The sequence below is a fragment of the Molothrus ater genome, chromosome Z, assembly GCF_012460135.2.
Source record: "Molothrus ater isolate BHLD 08-10-18 breed brown headed cowbird chromosome Z, BPBGC_Mater_1.1, whole genome shotgun sequence".
NCBI classification, from domain to species: domain Eukaryota; kingdom Metazoa; phylum Chordata; class Aves; order Passeriformes; family Icteridae; genus Molothrus; species Molothrus ater.
The window spans coordinates 8,005,167-8,012,058 of NC_050511.2; the positions used below are offsets into that span (position 1 = coordinate 8,005,167).

Here is a 6,892-nt window from a genome sequence, read left to right on the forward strand (position 1 = left end):
GTTTTTGTGTTCAATTTTTACTTAAGTAGCAAAATTAACTGAAATTGGATGGTTTTGCAGTTTCTTGCATTATGTTTTATCATATTTTATAGTGGGTGAGTCATTTCATAACTAATGAAACACTCGAACATCTTCTCCTGATCTGCCATTTTAATGGATTAGTTTATTGAGGACAATATAAGTTATACACATTCTTGCTTTGCCCTCTCTCATGGCGAAAGTTCTCAAAAGCACTCCCCAGTAATCCACAGAATCAGCAAGGGAGCAAAGTCATCCAAATATTTGAGGCAGGTTTCCTAGCAGAAACTACACCTCAGTGATGTTTCATTTTGGATGACTGTCATCCCAGCATTTCCCAGCTTCAATAACCCTAACTATGCAAGTAATTTTAACCATCTAACTTTATTTCAATCTTTCTCTACAGTTGTGGAGGTCTTGCAGTTTTTGGGAAAAGTGTCTGGACTTGTGAGAGTACAAAAACTAGGCTGGTCCAGTTAGCTTGTAATTTAGGACTCCCATAGTTCTGCCAAGTGTGGGCTTTAGTCTCATTAAAAAGTACTTTTAAAAATACTTTTGATGTACATAACATCACAAAATGGAGTTCAATATGCAGTAAGAACTCAGTGTAACCTCTCCTAAACAATGTATTGCACTTCAAGTCATCATTTGCAATCCGTGCAATTCCTAGACGGAACATACAAAGGACCTGGGCAATTTTATCACTGTCAGACAGTGATAAAACAAACACTGTTCAACCTATTTCTTCCCTCACAGACAGCTGAATTATTGTTTTCAATTCAGCTAGAACTAGGACAGTCAATTAGTCCTCATTTGCAAGCACAGAAATTATTCAAATTTGAAATATGCGTCTTACTGCATTTTCACAGTACTTTCTCTAAACCCACCCATTTCTCAACCAACCAAGAATCATTAATTACTGTGAATACCACACCACCCATACTAAATTCAATGCTTAATCCACCTCTTTCTCAAAGGCCAGTAAGGACATATAAATTGAGTTTTCCTGAAGGACTACAGCTCTAACTACGCCAAGTGGCTGAACCCAGAGAAAAAAGCCTGGGAGGGATGTGGTGCCTCACCAATATGCCTAAGTACCTGAAGGAAAGGGACACAGCCAGGTTACCTGCAGCAATGCCCAGTGACAGGACCAGAGCAAAAGGTCTGAAACACAGGATGCTCCCTGTGAACAACAGGGAACACTTTTGCGCCTTGAGGGCAACCAAACACTGGCACAGCACAGATTGCCCAGTGAGGTGGCAGAGTCTCCGTTGGAGATATTCAAAACACATTCAGACAAAGCCCTGGGCAACCTGCTGTAGATGGTGCTGCTTGAGCAAGGGGAGACTAGAACACCCCCAGAATTCCCTGTCAGCCTAAGCCAGCCCATGATGAAGTGAAGGAAAAAGGCAGGAAAGTCCTTTAACAGAAAAGCTGTTATCAAAAACACCCCACAAGATCCATTAGAGACAATTCTCAAGCTCTAGCACTTCTGCTCCTATGGTAATATAGAGAAAATCAAGAGGATCTTCAATTACATCAGGTAGGTTAAAAGCCATTGGGATAAAATCCAGAAACATACACTACTGCATCAACAAATAAAATGGTAAACAAAAAAAAACTGGAGTACAGGTATGAAGTTGAAACGAGTTTTATACTAGCAGTCATAACAGAGAACTATTAAAAAAAGATAATAAGTATCTTTTTCTAAAATGCAAAGAAGAGTTCCTGGGCATTGCTGCTAATCTGGACATGAATAAACAGCAAAGAAACCCAACAGGTGGAAGGTATGTATCAGAAAGTGTTTACTCAAACGCTAAGGAAAAAACAAACACTTGTATGTACTCATTAACTTAACTTCACCAACCTCATAAGTCTATTCCAATCTTTCTCTAAAAAAATTTCCGACAGCTACCCCTTGGCATTTAAGCCATGTTCAAAACATTCAGAAATTCATTCAGTGGCTAATAAAAGAAAGTGAAGCACAAGACCAGGAAGTGCAGTACTCTTCACCCTCAACACACTTAGTCACCCGAAGTTAACATCACTAACTTAGGTCTCCCTTATGTCAGTCTCAAAAATGGATCACAAGTCAGTGATCTCCAGAATGTGTGACAAAGCTGAAATAAAAGCAGACATCTGTCCCTTGGGGCACAACTCATCAAATGCATGGACCAGAGTTTCTTGAATACAATATACTATGTACAGCCCAACAGCAGTGCAAGGTTTGGCACCAGGATTCCTTTCAGATTCCTGTTGCTGAAACTGTGTGTAAGACAACATAAGGTTTTGAAAATCAAAGAAGAGCAGAGAAAAAAAATAAATCAGCAATAGCTCTCAAATTGGACAAACACAGATAATGAAACAGTACAAAGCCAAGCACTGAGGACAAAATAGCCATGATTCAGTTAACATTTAAAAACAGGAAGCAAAAATGTTTCTAAAGCCATATGCTTCATTCCATATTACTATATATCCATCACCCTCAAACCACTAAACAATACAAATGGAGTAGAAACAAATATTGTGTTTTCCTTCCTCAAAAGCAATCTCAATATGGTCTCTAAAGTATCACCCTACTTCCAGAAACACTACTTTAGTAGTAAGAAACACAATGAAATGTTCTAGATTAAACCAATGCCAGATGCAATAAAACTGCACAAAGACTTCCTCGCTCTATAGCTAACCATTAAAAATGTTTAGTAACATGGTCATAACTAGTGAATTCAAATCCTACACCTTCAACCGCAGAGTGGCCTAAAAGACTGAGGTAAGTATTCTTCCCCTGACACTGAAACAGTTTTAAAAAGTACAACCTGATGATTCAAATCTACAGGTTAACAAAGTATTTGTGTTTTCTTCAATTAATTGTAGATTCACGTACTGAATGATTCTGCAAGACTGATTCCATTGAACCTGCATCTTCTACAGCAAGAAACTGTATTTCCTGTATGATATAGCAGAAAAACAAAACCATAGAGTTCACGATCGGAGTATTACTTCAGGCAAATCTTAAGTCTCAAGAAAGATCAAAGCTCTCTGAACATGGGAAACATTTCATTGTTTTTAATGCAAAATGCTACACTCAGCCAGGTTAAGGAGTCCTCCAAGTTCACCTGTTGGAAGACTGATTTAAGAAGCCTGGGGAGAGAGAGGGAAAAAAAGCTTGACAATTTTACCTTCAAAAGAAGCCACAATATTGTGCAGGTTCCACAAAGAAAGCTGGACAAAAAGAAATAGAATTTCAATAGTACTGAGAACAGAAACAACTCCATCCAAGGGAGATGCACTAAGTTGTTCACATAACCTATTTTAAAGGTTTTACAATCTAAAGAGAACATAAGTAAAACAATATGCTCAGAAAAATATTTATGATATAGTAAAAGCAGGCTGAGCAAGCCATGAGATCTTAGGCATCAGACCATACCACCTTTAAACTGCCCGTCTTTAGTCGCTGTTTACTCCTTGAAGCATTGAGAAGTAATGGGGAGAGAAAGGCTGAGGGTACCACACCTGTGGAAGGAACAGCCTTGCAGGAGCCCCAGGCGGATGGGGAGTTCCAACAGACTCCCAGTGCAGATGGCCAAAATCAAAGAGTGTGGACTTTCATGTTAGAGCAAAACAGACAAACCCTTTGTACAGTTTTTGTAAAATATAAACCTGAAGTAATTGCAAAGGAAGCATTTCACAACCTTTCATCCCAGCTCTCACTTTAATGAATGTAACCTGTTTAGGGAAGTTATATGAAAAACAGTGCAAGTCCAAACTGGGTCTTCTCTGAAAAGCAGAGGACCCAGTGGGCTACAAGTAAACAGACTGTTTGAGAAATAAACCTAAAATTCACCAAAAGCTCTAGCAGAATAACGTTGCAGTGCACATCAATTGTATTTCCTCAAGCACCTTCCATTCAATAATTCAGAAGTTTACAAATACAACACAGTTTCTCTAATCTGTATTTTACAAAGGGGACAAGCCACTTGGCTTCTCCTTCAGCAAGCTCACACAGGCTGTTGCAAAGCACTGAACTCAGGCGTCCAGAGTCCTGCCCCTGTGCTTCAACCAAATAAGAAACAAAGATAAATGAAAAGATTCATAATGGGTCTGAAATTTTACTCCTAGTCTTTCATGAAGCACCTATTCTAAGTACCAGTACTAAATGTGACTGAAACAGCATGTAAGCATTACTACTAATAGGAAGAGTCTCAGTGATGATTATTAATAGAGCATTAACAGTACATGACACATACATCTTTTAAGCACTGCTCACCAGCATGTTACTCTGCTATGACAAATATCAATAGGACAACACCAGCAACAAACATAAAGTGTACCAGAAATGGCATTTTACGAGGAAATAATCACCTAAAATAAAAGTTCATAGAAGAAATATAAAGCATCAACAATCTACCTCTAGGTTCTAGAACTGCAGCTTCAACAAAATGGAAGAGCCAAACAAAAAAAAAAGTTTAAAAATAACAGCTTCTGGTAACACACAAGACTATTTTGTTGGTTTTCCCCCTAGCCTCCTTAGATTTTAGTGGTGAGTCTGTAGCTTCCATGTCCCCTCAAACGATCAAACCCTTCTGTAAGTCATGGCACCAGGAGCTTTACAGAGGATGGGCCAAAACAACTGAAACAGAAGTTCAGAAACACCATGTTTTTTTTACTATAGACAGCTCTCAAAATCAACACACTGATAAAACTACAAATTGAACAAAGTAGAACAGAGCTTGTCCAATTCCCACTACTGCCCACCTCCAAGATTACCAAGATTATTGAGGTCATAAAAACAGAAGCCAGCTCATTTTCAGGAGTCACAAAACATCATTAATTCTGCAAAGTGATTTAGCCTTGCTTGCTTTCAACTTTAACTAGTGTAAGGTTAAAAATAAATCCTTTAAACAAGTTAGGTCAAACCACTGCAGAGAGATTGGGCCAGGTATAAATACTGAGTCAGCCAGGTAGGAATCCAAATCCAGATTCCATTGGAGAATGTGATACAACCAAGGGAATTGCTAAAACGGCCCGGTAAATATTAAAGAAGCAAAAGCCAGGAGGCTGAGTTGCTGCCATTTTTTGTGAAGGGCTCTGTTTCAATGGCAAGCACTGCTCCCCCTCCCTTCCCTTCCCTCACATCCAGCTCCAATTTCTCTACTTGGAAAAAACCAGCTGCTCTCAGGCCAGGACAGCCCCTCCACTCCCCTTCCACAGCTTTCCTTCACACAGCTCTATAGCAAACCCCGAGTTTCTGTTCCACGAAACATCCTGCTCCTCTGAACACAACCAGGGGTGCTCTGCACATCCACACTCCTGGTGCTAGCACACTCACAAGAGAGAAGCTTCAAACCAGTCCACCCTGCTCCCAGGTGGCACCCAACAGCACTGCAGACATTCCAGCACAAGCTTTTAAACCTATTCCACATCAGAGAGTTCAGACCCTTGTCATTAGACTCAAACATGCACCAGGTCCTTTCTACATCTAGCTTCTTGCACAGGAATGCCTACCAGTTCACTTCCCTGCTGCAATTTTCTTCAGCAACAGGAGAAAACACAGAAGAGCCTTCTGTTGTTTTTAAAGGCAACGTAAGTCAGCCCTGCCGTGGCACCCAGTTCCAAGCAACCAAACACAGCCGATGGCAAGGAAGGACTAAATTGGAGAAGGTTCATAGAGGGAACGGTTCATTCATTGTTATGTCCTCAAGTAACCCACTGTAGTTGCTGAGATGTTATTGCCTCTAGGTGTGACCCCCACCACCAGCGAGGGAATACCCGGAAAGCGGATGAGCAAGACAACATGGAAGTAAAGCCCTGCAAAAGTCAGAGATCGATACTTCATCATCCACTTGTTCACTTCTCGAGCTGCCACCTCCCCTCTGGCCTGACTCCTGCCGCCAGCCCCATTCCTCCAGCTGATCCCGCTCTCCTCACATGCCCAAGAGCCAGAGGCACCAACCCGCCAGGGGGAAACCCTCGCTGCAGGAGACCAGCACCTCCAAGATGAGATGAGAACCCCTCCTCGAAGGCGGATGCGGTGCAGGACCCCCTCCCGCGGATGTCAGGGGTTGCAGACAGAACCCACCTCTCCCGGGCCAAGCGGGCACCCCCTCCCCACCAGGTGGGCGCTGCCCGCACCCGCGGCCCTGCTGAGAGGGAGAGGAGGGGGGCGGAGGGGGCGGGGGGGACGGCGATCTAGGCCAGAGCGAAGCTTCCCCGGGGCGGCCGCCACGGAAAGTAGGGCAAAGCCGCGTCCCCCCGTCCAACCCGTTGGCGGGCGGGCCGGGGCTGGGCGGCCCGGGCGGACACCGACCGACCCGCGGACCGAGGGACCGCCGGGCGGACAAAGCGGGGCCGGGCCCGCGGGGCCTCGGGGGCGGCTGAGGGGGGGGAGCGGCCGCGCGCGGGGACCGTTGGCCGGGACGGGGGCGGGTGAGGGGGGCCCCGCGCGCCCCCCGCGCGCGCGGTACCTGCCCGGTGCGCTCACAAAGCGGCGGCGGCGGCGGCGGCGCCCGCGACCGTCACGTGACCTCCCCCTTCTTCCTCCTCCTCCTCCTCCTCCTCCACGCGCGCGCGGGGTCGTTTTCCCTCCCCACGTGACGTGACGTGACGCCACGCAACGCAATGCGCTCGCGCGCAGCCCCGCCCCGCCCCGCCCCGCCCCGCCCCGCGCCCCTCGCGCCCCTCACGCACTGCCCGCGCGCGCCCATCCACCGGCGCCCTCCTTCCGCCTCTGCCTCCCGCCCCCTCCCGGTGACCACGTGAGCAGCGCGCGCGGGGGGAAAGCCCGCCCCTTCCTTTCGCCTTCACGTGACAAGGTCCCGCCCCTCCCTCGGCGCGCGCCGGGCGGGAGGAAGGGGCGGGGCACCGGAGCCCTCCT

General features: G+C 45.5%; 1 protein-coding gene across 12 annotated transcripts in view; it reads right to left on the reverse strand.

Annotated features, from left to right (window-relative positions):
* The window catches only part of UBAP2 (ubiquitin associated protein 2), a 140,775-nt gene extending 134,227 nt beyond the window's left edge, over positions 1-6,548 (reverse strand). For 3 of the 12 annotated variants that reach the window (XM_054517836.1, XM_054517835.1, XM_054517837.1), the window contains exon 1: positions 5,524-5,773. The gene's annotated coding sequence lies outside the window, so the exon portion shown is untranslated. Of the gene's footprint in view, positions 1-5,523; positions 5,775-6,482 lie in introns of those variants that run through there. The other 9 variants (XM_054517839.1, XM_054517841.1, XM_054517838.1 and 6 more) reach the window with 5 other exon arrangements.
* Positions 6,549-6,892: the final 344 nt, after the last annotated feature.